The sequence below is a fragment of the Orycteropus afer genome, unplaced genomic scaffold (genome assembly GCF_000298275.1).
Source record: "Orycteropus afer afer isolate SDZICR_OR568_19922 unplaced genomic scaffold, OryAfe1.0 scaffold00421, whole genome shotgun sequence".
Taxonomy (NCBI): Eukaryota; Metazoa; Chordata; class Mammalia; order Tubulidentata; family Orycteropodidae; genus Orycteropus; species Orycteropus afer.
Genome location: NW_006922008.1, coordinates 2,311,551 through 2,327,734, shown reverse-complemented (window position 1 = coordinate 2,327,734; position 16,184 = coordinate 2,311,551).

The window sequence follows — 16,184 nt, the reverse complement described above, 5'->3', positions numbered from 1 at the left end:
CCAAGATTGTCTTCTGTGTCTGTGTTAATTGGTTTCCCTTTTCTTTGTTGAAGAGGGTCTGTGCAATCCTTCTGCCTAGTCCGCCATCTTGCCGGAACCAACCCTCACCCTCTACTTTACCAAGAATAATATCATTCTACTGCACTTCCTCCATGACAGACCTGTTAGTTTTTTTAGCAGTACATGGTACTTTCAGCATTCTTCACCAACACCAAAAGCATCAAAAGCTCAAAAGCATCAATTCTTCTTCGTTCTTCCTTATTCATTGTCCAGCTCTCACATGCATATGAGGGAATTGAAAATACCATGGCTTGTGTCAGGACCTGGTGGTGTTTCATTCTGCTGTGCACAGTGTCGCCATGAGCAGGAAATGACTCGACTCAAGGAGACATCTTTGCTCTTCAGCACTTGAAGGAGGTCTTTTGCAGCCAATTTGCCCAGTGTTCTACTTTGTCTGATGTCCTGACTGCTGCTTCCATTGGCATCAATGGTAGAACCAAGCAATGTAAAGTCTTTGACAATTTCAATCTTTTCTCCATTTATTGTAATTCTGCTTATAGGTCCAGTAGTGAGGATTTTTATTTTCTTCATATTGAGATGTAATCCATACTGCAATACGTCACTTGATTTCTTGACTGCTGCTTCCGTGGATGTTGATTGTGGATCCAAGTAGTATGAGATCCTTGAGAACTTAAATCTTTTCTCCATTTATTGTGATGTTGCTTATTGATGCAGTCGTGAGGATTTCTGTTTTCTTTATGTTGAGATGTAATCCATACTGCAGCCTGTAGTCTTTGATCTTCATTGGTAAGCACTTCAAGTCTTCTCCACTTTCAGCAAGCAAGATTGTGTCATATGCATATCACAGGTTGTTAATGAGTCTTCCTCCAATACTCATGCTGTGTTCTTCTTTATATACTCTTGCTTCTCCAATTATTTGCTCAGCATGCAGATTGAATAAGTATGGTGAAATTATACAAGGAGATCTGGTAGCATAGTGGCTAAAGCACTTGACTGCTAACCAGAAGGCTGGCGGTTCAAACCCACCAGCCACTCCTCGGAAGGAAGGTTGGGCAATCCTACTTCCATAGTGATACTGCCTCGGAAACCCAAGAAGGGGTCGCTATGAGTCGGGGCCGACTCGACGGCACATAACAACAACAAAAACAACAACAATGCACACCTCTCTTAATTTTAAACCATACAGTATCCCCTTGTTCTATTTCACCAACAGCATGAAATCTAGTCCAAAAGCAGTAGCCAAAATGTTCATTCACAAAAAAACTCAGCATGGTAAGAGTTTAACCTTAGAAAGAAGATGAAGAGCATGTCCCAAAGAATGACATCCAAGGTAAAATGATGAACTGAAAAGAAGGAACTCAGTACATTGTGGATCACATGAGCTCTCTTTGAGAAGGAAGCAACAGCTGTTTCTTTAGGAAAGAAGTGATTTGAGTTGAGAATTTCAGACTCAAAATAACAAATCTATTTTTCCTCCAAAAAAAATCAGTCATAAATGTAGATTTAACATCTCCAAGTTGATCTTGTTATTGGAGGTTAAATATAATAAATTTGTTAATAAAATACTTTAGAAATTAACCTCTATGCAGTTTTGTTTGTCCTTCAATTCACAGATAGGCTCCCATATCCTCCTTGACCATGATCTTGCGGTTTTGCATGTAGCATATACCCAATTAGACTAAAAGGCCAAGAAAATCACAAAAGGTTAAAAAAAAAAAAAAGCAACCTCAACAATATTATTATTTTGCTATACATTACTAATTCACAACTGTGTTATGACCAACAAGGGTCTATGTAATGCAAATTATACATCTAATTAATTAATTGATGGTTTTATAGCCACTTTGCCTCCTGAAGAGGCTGTTTTATAAGACTTAGAGTTCAGTATAGCAGAATTCTTGCTTTGATTTTCACATTGAACTTCTCCACCTATAAGTTCATTATGTAGATGGGATTCCTATTTTACAAACCCAATTTTCAGGACTATTTCTTTTTCTTTTTCTTTTTTTAATTGTGATTCAGGTAAAAGTTTACAAAGCAAATTCACTTTTCATACAGCAGCTCACACACACTTTGTCTCATGACATTGACTACAATTTACCACAATGCAACAGCTCCCCTCCCAGATCCTCCTCATTCTGGACTACTTCTTTTAAGTTACATCCTTACATTTCATATTTAGGCATAAGTCTCTCACCCTTGTGGAAACCCAGGGCCTTCTGATTATTGAAGACTAGGATCCTTTCTGTGGGCCAGACTAGTTTATGAGGTCCACTTTTCTCTTTGCCACTAATTCCACAGCTCATTCTGTCCCTGGAGGTCCATCTCCCCAAGGTTGGTTGGAGTGGGACAGAATCTCCCTAGTTTCTCTCCTCCTGGATGCTGCCAAAGATAAACTCACAAGTTGTTGCCTTCTATTAATTTTACTAATCATTATGAAAAAATATGGAAATGGAGGAAGTTAAGGAATAATACATTACAGTAGAATATTATAGATGTCTCAGAATTTGCCAGGTCTCACAGTCATGGTTCTTCACCTCCCATTTCCAATGTCTGGCCCAGACAGACATTGTAATCCACCTTGATCTCCTTAGTTTCCAAGGATGCATTTAGTTCAGCAAATAGTTTATCTTCTCTTCCTGTAGACCTGAATATGCAGTCAAGGTGGGTCTATAAGAATGAACTAGTATATGCTGAATGTGCACTGGTATTATGGATCAAACTGGAATTTCTGTGGACCATATTGAGAAATATTCACTGAGTACACAGAATGCTTTAGACACCTATGGGATCATACTCACTTTCTGTCTTAGTTTCTTAATGTTTCTGTTACAGAAATACCACAAGTGGGTGGTTGTAACAAACAGGAATTTATTTTTTCAAAGTTTACTCAAAAACTCACAGCCATAGAGTCAATTTGACTCATAGTGACCCCCCTTGGGTTTATGAGGCAGTATCTCTATGGAAGTAGATTGCCCAATCTTCCTTCTGAGGAGTGGCTGGTGTGTTTGAACCCCCAGCCTTCTGGTTAGCAGTAAGATGCCTTAGGCACTATGCACTAGAAGTCTGAATTCTGGGCACCAGTTCTAGAGGAAGGCTCTCTCTCTGTTGAGTTGAGTGGAAATGACTGTCTCAGCTCTCTAACCCCTGCCTTCTTCAATTCCTTGAAGATCTTCATGTGTCATATAAATTTCCCCCTGTTCCTACTTCCTTGTTTCTCCCTGTGTCCAATATGCTATTTTATATTTCAAAAGGGATTGGCTTAAGACAGACTGTACACTGATACAGTTTCATTATTGAAATAAAGAAACCCCTATTCCCAAATTGGATTATATCCACAGGTATAACCCATTACTCATTGCCATCAAGTCAATTCTGACTCATTGTGACTCTACAGGACAGAGTAGAACTGCCCTATAGGGTTTCAAAAGCTGTAAGTTTTGGAGTTGCAGTAAGATGGTGGAATAAGCAGACAGACTGCACAGACCCTCTTCAACAAAGAAAAGGAGAACCAATTAACACAGATACAGAAGATAATCCTGGAGCTCTGATTTTTGAAGTGAAGGATACAGAAGTGCACTAAATGCCAACTAGTAGAAGAACTTGCATGAAAACACCAAAAATGAGACATACAGAGCTACAGTCTGTCAGCAATCCTGATGGCACAGACAGCTTGGATATTGCAGAGTGGTGTTAGGACCTAAGAATTAAGCTAAAAATCAGCCCTGCTAGCCAGGGGCTGCACAGAGGACTGCACTGGTGGCTGGTGAATAAAAGGGGAAACAACGAAAAGGAAGACGGGCTGAACTGTGGACTTTTGCCTGTCCAGAGGGCACAGCCATTTTGAATGTTTACAAGCGGTTTGACCTTTGTTGATATTTAAAGCGACAGCATTCTCCCAGATTCCAGGGACTGAAGAATAGGCTCCACTTGCCAGGAACCACAAGGACATTCCAGATGCCAATGACCAGACAGGTTCTAATTTTCAGCTTTTTCTCTCTTCCCTGTTCCTGGTTCCCATTTTTTTCTTTCTCATGGTTAACCCCATCCCTTGTTTTTCTTTTAGTATTTTTCACATTTTTTTCCTTCATTATTCGCCTACTCTACCTTTTACCTCTTGTTTCCCTCTCCTCAGATATTGAGGTTTCTTTTTGTTGTTGTTGTTGTTACTGTTCCTGTGTGTGTACAAGGTGTGTTTTTTCTCAACTTGCTTTTACTTTTTTGATGGTTATTAGATTTTTATTTATGTTTAACTGAATGGGAGACAGCAATCATGCCTATATGACACAACTACACCAGCACCTCCTTCAGCTTCACTTTCTAAGTGAGAGCCACCAATTCCTTCTCCACCAACTGGCCAATGATAAACAACCACCAAGAAAAGCCTGACTCACTCTTAACTGCTCTTCACAAACAGTTAACAGAGATCTAAATACAACCATGTCACAATGTCTCAAGAGACAACAGACCATCACAGTCCACAAAGGAAGCAAGATAAAGTGGTAGAAACAAGGGAGCAGAATACAGACCCAGCACACATCCCTGAGAAAGAAGCAGTATTGGAACTCCCTGATAAGGAATTCAAAAGAATTATATTTAAGTATTTTCAAAGGATTAAGATACAGAGTGAGGAAAACATGCACAAAATAAAGAAAAACACAGACAAAACCTTAGAACAATTTCAGAAGAAAATAAAAAAACTAAATGACAAAATAAATGAAAAATTAGAAATTATTCTAAATCTACAGAGAGAAATCCAGAAGATTAATACTAAATTGCCAGAATTAGATAACACATTGAAAGGGCAAAGGAGTAGAATTGATGTAATGGAAGACAAAATTAATGAGGTTGAAGACAAATACCTGAATACTTCTTTGGAAAGGGATCAATCAGAAAAAAAAAGATCAAAACAAAATGAAGAATGCCTAAGGTTCATGTGGGATACCATCAAAAGGAATAATCTATGTGTAATCAGAATTCCAGAACAGAAAAAAAAAAAAAAAAGAAAACCACTGAGAAAATTGTCCAAGATTTGTTGGAAGAGAACTTCCCTGATATGGTGAAAGATGAGAATATATCCATTAGGAAGTCTAATGGACCCCAAACAGGATAGACCCCAAAAGAAAATCACCAAGACATATCATCATCAAACTCATCAAAACCAATGACAAAGAAAGAATCCTGAAAGCAGCATGGGAAAAATGAAAAATTACTTACAAAAGACAACCAGTAAGAGTAAGTTCTGATTTCTCAGCAGAAACCATGCCAGCAAGAAGGTAATGGGATGATATACATAAAAGCCTGAAAGAGAAAAATTTCCAACCAAGAATTATATACCCAGCAAAATTGTCCCTCAAATATGGTGGTGAAATTAGATTTCCAGATAAGTAGAAATTAAGGGAATTTGTTAAAACCAGACCAAGCTTACAAGAGATACTAAAGGGAGTCCTTTGAACAGAGAACCAATAATAGCAAACAACAAGCGACCATTAATACACAAGATGACATAACCCAGAAACCAACAGAGCTACAGATATATCCAAAGTAAAATAAGCTTACAAGGTTGTAAACATGGAACCAGAGATATCAATTGGGAAATGAGCACAACTACAAACCAAAAGAGGGGGATAATAGTGTAGTTACAGAACTTCTAAAAGATGAGGAAGTCAAGAGAGTTGCAAGATAGAATGGAGTATTCTAAACTCAGAGAGAAAATTATAAATTACAGGGTATCCACAAAGAAAAATTATAAACCTTCACATCACAATAAAAAAAGAGGACAATCACAAATATTTAGCAAATACTGAAACAATATCAACAAAGGAAATGATAACAAAATTCATAAACATAATAAGCACAGCACAGAAAATTGTATGGAACAAGGAAACCAGGAACACCATAAAAAAACACATAACAAAATGACAGCAACCAATTCATACTTGTTGATAACTACACTGAATTTAATGGATTAAATGCACTATTCAGAAGACGGAGAGTTTCAGACTGGATAAGAAAACAAAACCCATCAATGTGCTGTCTACAAGACATGCCTTAGAGACAAAGACAAAAACAGACTAAAAATCAAAGGTTGGAAAAAGATATATCAAGCAAACAACAACCAAAAAAAGCAGGAGTGGCAATATTAATTTCTGATCAAATTGACTTTAAGACAAAACCACCATACAAGACAAGGAAGGATATTATATAATGATTAAAGGATCAATTGAACAAGAAGATACAACCATAATAAATATCTATGGACCCAATGAAAGAGGCCCAAAATACATAAATCAGACTTTAAAAGAGTTGAAAAGGCAAATAGATAACTCCACACTCATAGTGGGAGACTTTAACACACCACTTTCATGAAAGATAGAACAACTAGAAAGAAACTTAACAGAGATGCAGAAGAGCTAAACAATACCATCCACCAACTTGACCTCATAGACATCTACCAAGCACTTCACCCAACAACAGCACAATATATATTCTTTTTCAGTGCACATGGAACATTTTCCATTATAGACAATATCTTGGCCATAAAGCAAGCCTTAATAAATTTAAAAACATTGAAATACTGCAAAGCATCTTTTCAGTTCACAATGCTATCAAATTAAAAATCAACAAAAGGAAAATCAACGGAAAAAGAACAAACATATGGAAACTGAACAACACCCTCTTTAAGAAAGACTGGGTAAGAGAAGAAATAAAAAATGAAATTCAAAAATTCCTTGAATCAAATGAGACTGAAATAACAACATACCAAAATCTTTGGGACACAGCAAAAGCAGTAATCAGAGGTCAATTTATAGCAATAAATGCACACATCAAAAAAGAAGAGCCAAAATCAACACATTAAATCAACATCTCCAACAATTAGAGAAAGAACAGCAAGAAAAGCTTACACTCACCAAAAGAAAGGAAATAATAAAGATTCAAGCAGAAATCAATGAAACAGAAAATAGAAAGACAATATAAAAAATCAACAAGACTAGAAGTTGGTTTTTTGAAAAGAATAAAATTGACAAACCACTGGCAAAATTAACAAAAGAGGGAGAGAATACAAATAACATGAATAAGAAATGAAATGGGTGACATCACTACAGAACCAACTGAAATAAAAAGGATAATATCAGGATACTATGAAGAACTGTACTCCAACAATTTGAAAATGTGGAACAAATGGACATATTTCTAGAAACACACCACTTACCTAAAATAACACAGACTGATGTGGAAATATTGAACAGATCCATAGCAAAAGAAGAAATTGAACAGATCATTAAAAAATCATCAACAACAAAAAAAAATCCTGGCCCAGATGGTTTCACCAGAGGATTCTACCAAATATTCAGAGAAGAACTGATACCGATCCTACTCAAACTATTCCAAAACATAAAAAAGGATGGAATCCTCCCTAATTCATTTTAAAAGCAAGTATAACCTTGATACGAAAACAAGGCAAAGACATCACTCAAAAGGAAAATTACACAGACCAATGTCCCTCATGAGCATAGATGCAAAAACCTTAACAAAATCCTAGCCAATAGACTTCAACAACATATCAAGAAAATCATTCATTATGACCAAGTAGGGTTCATATTGGGTATGCAGAGATGGTTCAATATTAGAAAAACAATCTACATCATCTACCACATAAATAAAACAAAGGGAAAGAACCACATGATCATAGTAACTGATGCAGAAAAGGCATTTGATAAAATCCAACATCCATTCCTGATCAAAACTGTCAGCAAAATAGGAATAGAAAGGACATTCCTTAACATAATAAAGGGCATCTATGCAAAACCAACAGCCAATATTATTCTCAATGGAGAGACTGAAACCATTTCTCTTGCGAACAGGAACCAGACAAGGATGGCCTCTATCACCACTTATATTCAACATTGATTGGAAGTCCTAGCCAGGGCAATACGGCAAGAAAGGGAAATCAAAGGCATCCAGATTGGTAAGAAAGAAGTCAAACTGTCCCTATTTGCTGATGATATGATCCTATACCTAGAAAACCCAAGAGACTCAGTCAAAATCTACTGGAACTTGGTGAGAGATTTAGCATCGTGGCAGGATATAAGATCAACATCCAAAAATCAGTTGGATTCCTCTACACCAGTAAAGATATTGCTGAAAAAGAAATAATGAAACCAATATGATTTACAATAGCTACCAAAAAAACAAACAAACAAACAAACAAACCTGGGAATAAATCTTACCAGGAACACAAAAGACCTATACAAAGAAAAGTATAAAATACTACTGCAAGAAACCATAAGAGATCTACATAAATGGAAGAACATACCATGCTCGTTGATAGGAAGATTGAACATTGTGAAAATGTCAATTGTACCCAAAGCAATTTATACATTCAATGCCACCCCAATCCAGATCCTATCAACATTTTTTATGGATATGGAAAAACCAATCACTAACTTTATATGGAAAGAGACTTCAGATAAGCAAAGCACTATTGAAGAAGAAGAACAAAGTAGGAGGTCTCACACTGCTGGATCTTGAAACCTACTATACAGCCACAGTAGTCAAAATGGCCTGATACTGGTATAATGACAGACACATAGATCAATGGAATAGAATTGAGAACCCAGAAACAGATCCATCAACTTATGACCAGCTGATCTTTGACAAAGGGCCAAAATCCTTTAAATGGTGAACAGAATATCTGTTTAATAAATGGTGCTGGCAAAATTGCATATCCATTTGCAGAAAAATTAAACAAGATCTGTACCTTACACCATTCACAAAAACTAACTCCAGATGGATCAAAGACTTAAATGTGAAACCTGAAACTATATAGTTCCTCAAGGAAAAATGAGAGGCAAATTTAGGGGCCTTAATATATGGCATAAATAGACAAGTGTAACCCAAAATGCACAAACAGCAGAAGATAAACTAGATGAATGGGACCTTCTGAAAATTAAATTTTTATGTGGTTCCAAAGACTTCTCCAAAACAGTCCAAAGAGAACCTACAGATTGGGAAAAAATATTTGGCAATGACATATCTGACAAGGGACTTATCATCTAGAATTTATAGAAAACTCTAACATCTCAAAAAGAAAAAGACAAATAATCCAATTTAAAAATGGGCAGAAGACATGAATAGACACTTCACCAAAGAGGATATTCAGGAGGCCAACAGACATACGAAGAAATGCTCATGATCTTTAGCCATTAGAGAAATGCAAATCAAAACAACTGTGAGATACCATATGGCCCCAGGACTTTCAACAAGATAGAAAATAACAAATGATGGTGAGGATGCAGAGAGATAGGAACTCTCATACACTGCTGGTGGGACTGTAAAATGATACAACCATGTGGTTCTTTCCCTTTGTTTTATTTATGTGATAGATGATGTCGATTGTTTTTCTAATGTTGAGCCATCCTTGTTGTATCATTAGAAATACCATTTGACCCAGCCATTCCATAAATAGATATATATCCTAAAGAAGTGAAAGCCAGGACAAGAACAGATATATGCACACCCATGTTCATTGTAGCACTATTTACAATAGCTAAAAGATGGAAACAACCTAGGTGTCCATCAACTGAAGAATGGATAACCACACTATGGTACACACACACAATAGAATACTATGTAACCCTAAAGAATAACAGAATCTGCAAAACACCACATAACATGGATGAACTTGGAGGACATTATGCTGACTGAAATAAGTCAATCACTGATGGACAAATATTGTATTAGTCCGTTATAAAAAGTTAAGGAAAGGTTTATATATGGAAGGAAATTTTCTTTGTTGGTTACCAGGGGTGGGAGGGGAGGAGAGAGAACATTGTTAGATGGGTAGTGACAAGTAGTCTTTGGGTGAAGAGAAGGGCAATGTACCAAATGTGAGTAATCAACACGGTGGCATTGAGGATGAGGAAGAGGTGTATGGGAGGTACAGTCAACAAAGATGAACCCTTTTTTACATAGAGTACTGTGTTGTCAGTGAAGGCATGCATGGATATATGGGTGGATAGATGGGTAGATAGGCTGAACTATTAGGTATGAACTAGGCAGGGGGGAGTGCACCCAAGATCATGTATAGGGTTGGCAGACAACGTTTCTGTAAGTGTATTGGTATGTTCTGTAAGAATTTCCAGGTATATAGTAGAGCTGACAAGGGACAAGGTTGTCATCACTTCTTGGCCACATCCAGGCACTCAAAGGGGGCAAGTAGTTGGACCTGTGGGCTCAGGACCAGTCACAGGGGACATCAACTTCAATTGGCATAACATGCTACACAAAACATTGTTCCACATCCTACTTTGGCGAGTAATGACTGGGATCTTAAAAGCTTGCAAGTGGCCATCTAGATGCAATGATGGCTCTCTCCTCATCCAGAGCAAAGAAGAATGAAGAAAACCAAAGACACATGGAAACAATTAGTCCAAGAGGCTGGTATATCCTTGAGATCCTCAGCCTATGTGACTATGAGACCAGAAGAACCAGATGGTGCCCGGCTACCACTGTCAACCACTCAGAGTGGGATCTATGTAGGAGATCCTGGATAGAATAGTAGAATAATGTGGAACAAAACTCAAAATCATTAAAAAAAAAAAAAAAAAGGCCAGGTTTGCTGGTCTGATAGAGCCTGATGGAACCACTGAGACTATGGCCCCTAGCTGCCCTTCAGGTCTGGAATTGAACCCACACCTGTGGCTTCCAGCCAAACAAAAGACAAGCATATGAGGTGAACTTTTACATTTGGTAGATACACTCCTTGGAGAGAACAATCATGGGAGAATCAAAAGGCTGTGTGTTTTCAGGGAGACATCTCAGGGGGCAGGAGTGTATGGAGGAAAGGACACAGAGAAGAGGTAACCATTGGGAGGAAGTGGGAGGGGAGCCGTTGCATTGTGGAAAATTGTAGTCAATGTCATGAGACAAAGTGTATGTGAGCTGCTGTGTGGAAAATGAATTTGCTCTGTAAACTTTCACCCCAATCACCATTAAAAAAAAAAAAAAAGCTGCAATTTTTATGGGACTAGCTGGTGAGTGCAAACCACTCACTGATCTGTCAGTTAGTTAGCAGCCAGATGCTTAATCACTGTGCCACCAAGTCTCCTTATCTACAAGTTAGGATTCCAAAAAATATTTTGGAGAGACAATTCGATCCATAACACCTCCCCATGTCAAAGTTTCTATCTAATCACTGGTTTCATTCCATCATCATCACAGGGCACAAATATCATTTCTAATCCTTCTTCACTATTTTTAACTTCTTGTTTGGATGGATGAGGTAAGAGCACATTTTCTTTAACTGGTAATGCTTCTTTCCACTCTCCGCAAAGAGAAGGACTGGTATATCTAACTGGGGATAATGGGAGAACACACTGGCCTTCATAGCTGATCTGTTCACCTACAAGGGTTTCAGTTAGTTCTTAGACATGAAATAAACTGCTCCTGGCAGTGGACTGCATTTTCCCAGAGCTCCTTGTGATAGAGTTGATTCAGCTCACTTTAGAAATGCAGTATTGTCAAGTCCACATAAATGAAAGGCTTGAAGCCATGATTTCCAGCTTTGATTTGTAATAAAGGTGCTACTAGATGTCTTTTCTCACTTCTTTGTGCATCTCCAAATTTGTTCCAACTATGGCAGAGAGTGGATCTTTTTTTTGAGCACTCTCAATATTTGACCCATTCCAAAAAAGGGGGGATCCAACAAAATTCAAAAATTATTGAACAATATAATTAATATCCCCCAGAACTAAAATTTTATTGAAGATAATTCAAAAATGGTTGCAGCAATATATTGAAAAGGTATTGCTAGAAATTTAAGTCACATTCAAAAGAGGACATAGAATGAGGGATATAATTGTTGATGTCAGATGGATCTTGGTTCAAAGCAGAGAATTCCAGAAAGAGGTTTACCTGTGTTTTATTGACTACACAAAGGCATTTGAATGTGTGGATCATAGCAAATTATGGATAACATTGTGAAGAATGGAAATTCCAGAACATTTAACTGTCATGAGGAATGTATACATAGACCAAGAGGGAGTTATTCAAACGGAAGAAGGGAATATTCTGTGGTTTAAAATCAGCAAAGGTACGCATCAGGGTTATATCCTTCACCATACTTATTCAATCCATATGCTGAGCAAATAAACTGATAAACTGGTCTATATAAAGAAGAACATAGCATCAGGATTAGATGGAACTCAATAACAAGCTGCAATCTAAGACAACAAAATCTTGCTTGCCGAAAGCAAAGAGGTCTTGAAGCACTTATTGATAAAGAACAAATGCTACAGCTTTAGTATGCATTATACCTCAACAATGAAAACAAAAATCCTCACAAGTGGAATAATAACCAATATCATGATAAATGAAGAAATACTGAAGTTGTTAAGTGTTGTGGTTAACTAGTGCTGCGGTTACCTAGTGCTGCTCTGACAAGAATATACCACAAAAGGGATGGCTTAAACAAACACGAGTTTATTCTCCTATGGTTCAGGAGGCTAGAAATCTGAATTCAAAGTGCCAGGCTCTAGAGGCTGTGTGAAAGCCTCTCAACCTTGGCCTTCAGTTCTGCCTCTTGCTCCTGGCCCACTGAAGCTAGAGGCATCTCTTCACTCAGGCAGCTACTGGTTGCTGAGACTAACAAGCCCAAGGTCGACAAATGAAATGGCACAGTCCCAATGTTACCAAACCACATTGCAAGCCATTGATTCAAGTCCATTGAAAGTCCTAAGATCAGCAGAGCATGGCAGGCCGCTGAACAATGACATGGCTACATGCAGGGTTCAAGCATGCCATAAGTTAGAGACCATCTCAAAGCTGTTTCTTATAGACGGGAAGCAGACCACATACCCAAAGCAGCTACTCAGCTGCTCCAGTAGATTCCACCATGAAGTTAATTACCAATATCACCATGGGGAATAACTACATTCAGCTGCCCAGCTAACACAAACATAACCACCTCATCAAGGATTTCATTTTACTTGGATCCACAATCAATGCCCATGGAAGCAGCAGTCAAGAAATCAAATGGTATATTGCATTGAGAAAATCTGCAGCAAAAGACCTTAGTCCCAGCCATAATATTTTCAGTCACCTCATATAGATATGAAAGCTGGGCAATGAATAAGGAAGACCTCAGAAGAACTGATGCGTTTGAATTATGCTGTTGATGAAGAATATTGAATAAATCATGGACTGCCAGAAGAACAAACAAATTTGTCTTAGAAGAAATACAGCCAGAATGTTTCTTAGAAGCAGGAGTGGTGAGACTTTGTCTCATGCACTGGAGAAGGGCATTATGCTTGGTAAAGTGGAGGGTCGGTGAAAAAGAGGAAGGCCCTCATGAAATGGATTCACACAGTGGCTGCAACAAAGGGCTCAAACACAGCAATGATTGTGAGGATGGCACAGCACTAGGCGGGGTTTCATTCTTTTGTACATATGGTCACTATGAGTCAGAACTGGCTCTACAGCCCCTAGCAACAGCAACAACTCAAATCCTAACCTGCCTCCTCAGAGATTTGTAAAATTGTGGAATATTTGAGGTGGCCGGGAGTCTAAAGAACTGTTACATTCTTCTAGATCAATGTTCCCCAATTGGGGTTACTAGGTTTGCTTTTGATTTTCTTTCTTTGTTCTTAAGTGATTTATTAAGAAATACCAGAGCCCTAGGGTGATGCAAAAGGTTAACATACTCAGCTGCTAACCAAAAAGCAGCCTTGAAGGAAAGACTCGGCAATCCGCTTCTGAAAAAAAAAAAAAAAATCAGCCATTGAAAACCCTATTGTCTTAATCTGGGTTCTCTGGAAAAGCAAACAAGTGAGATATATTTATATATTCTTCTCCATACATATATATATACCTATATGTGTGTGTGTGAGCTCTGGTAGCATAATGGCTAAGGCACTTGACTGCTAACCAGAAGGCTGGTGGTTCAAATCCACCAGCCACTCCTCGGAAGGAAGGTCGGGCAATCCTACTTTACTCGACGGCAAAATAACAACAAATAACAACATATGTGTGTGTATGTGTATGTATATGTGTGTATATATATATATATATATATATACACACATACACACACACATAGAAAGAGAAAGAGAGAGAGATTTATCTCAATGAAATGGCTCACATGGTTGTAAGAAGCTGTTAAGTTCCAAGTCTATGGGTCAGATGTCCAGCTGGAGACTTCTCCTGACTCATGTAGCTGCAGGGGCCGACCAACTCAAGATTGGCAGGAAATACAGCAGGCTGCTGGCTTTAGAGGCTGATGAATCCAACATTGACAGGTAAGATGGCAGACTGTTGGCTTACAGGGTGTGAAGGCAACAATCCCAAGATCAACAGGGAATATGGCAGGCCACTGGTTCAAGTCCAAGAACCGGAGGTCAGATCATGATGAGACAGATGCAGGGTACAGATTAAGCAAAAGCCCGAGAGCTTTGCCAGAGCTTTTTCATGTATTTTGGAAGCAGGTGATACCCTGCAGTAAATTCCCTTTCAATTGATTGACTGCTCATAGCAGATCTCATTATGGAGGTACTTCCATTATAACATATCTCATCATGGGGGTTGACTACATCACAACTGCTAAACCACTTCAAATAGTGCCCCAGCCAAGCTGACCCACAATTTTAACTATCATACCTATGGAGCACAGTTCTACTTTAGTACACATGGTCACCATGAGTTGGAATCAACTTGACAGCAACTGGTTTGGTAGCACGTACCAGTGGAAAAAGGATTCTGTGGTCAAAGAAGTTACAGAACACTGCTCTCCAACCCCCTGTCAAGAATTCATCACGCACATTGGCATGAGAAGTTCTTCCTTGAAGAAACCTGATTAGGTTCATGTAGGTTGGGGTTTCCCATTCTCCCTTGATCACAGAACCCCTTGTTAGCTGAGCATCTATTAACCTCATCAGAGAGGTGAAGCCCCTCACATGTGAGAATAACTGTTCGAGATTATGCCCTTCATCCTCCACTGTTGCCTGATGTACAGCTTTATTTAAGTTTGTTTTATATCTCTTTCAAATTTCGGTTTAAAGAAAGGCTTTGAACTGGTTCTTCCCAGTTCAGTCATAGCCAATGAAGCAAAACAAAAAAAAAAAAAACAGATCTTAATTTATAAAATGTGGATGCATCAGGATAATAACTGGGATAGGAAAAAGTATGGGTCGACGTCCTGTTAGAGAGTTCACCTTCTTGGATGAATGTAGTGTGTGCATTGCATAACAACCAAATCTCTTGACCGATAGAGTCAGAAACAATGGTACCAACTCAAAATCTCAGCACTTACTATGCTGCCTTGAGTGTGTGTTTCTCTCCACAGTCCTGGCAATAATCCAATCTCCCACATTAGGCTCCTGAAAGGGCTCACTACATCTTTCCTGAGTCTCCCATTTCAGGGCTTGACTCATAATTTTTCCTATTCTGGTTATCATTCTGGTACACCCACATTTTACAAATTCAAGTCTGCTCCAATTTCACCACATCAGCCACGACTGAACCAGTTCAAACTGGGTTGAAGGCCTAGTTTAAAGCCCCCTTGATCAGGGAAGCAAGTTTACTTTTAACAAAACCTCTGTTTTCTGGTAGACACTAACAGTAGCTGGCTCATTATTCTAGTGTCTCAAAACACAGAACAGAAGGCCACAACCTGCCTGTGTGGAATTTTCCACAAGGCTCACTCACTATGCCATCCTTTATCCTCTAGATTATCGTGCCTTCGTGGGGGAAAAAATGTCAATATCTTGTGTCTTGAGGGCCTTCTGTCTTCTTCCCAGACATCAAAGTATTAATACTCAAGACATATTTCAGGCTGCTTAAGGTTGGATCAATTTTACCCACACATCCTGGGAGAAGTAGGTCGTGATTGCTGGGTTTGATACATGTTGGCAGACACTCAGTCACTGCAGGAAGTCAGTTTCCCACCAAATCAGGCACGTCCACCCTCATATAGCTCACCAGGCTCCCAGACCACCCTGGAAGTCTTTCCCTCCTGGACCAGTAGTCAAAAGGCTCCTTGAGCCTCCTCCTTTATTACTTTCCAAATCTGAGCTGCATTAGCTCTTGGAGAAAGTACAACTTTACCTTCTATAGGCAGGCCCTCAGACCTGCCACCAAGCCAGCTTCAAAGCCTTCTTCCTCCCCTT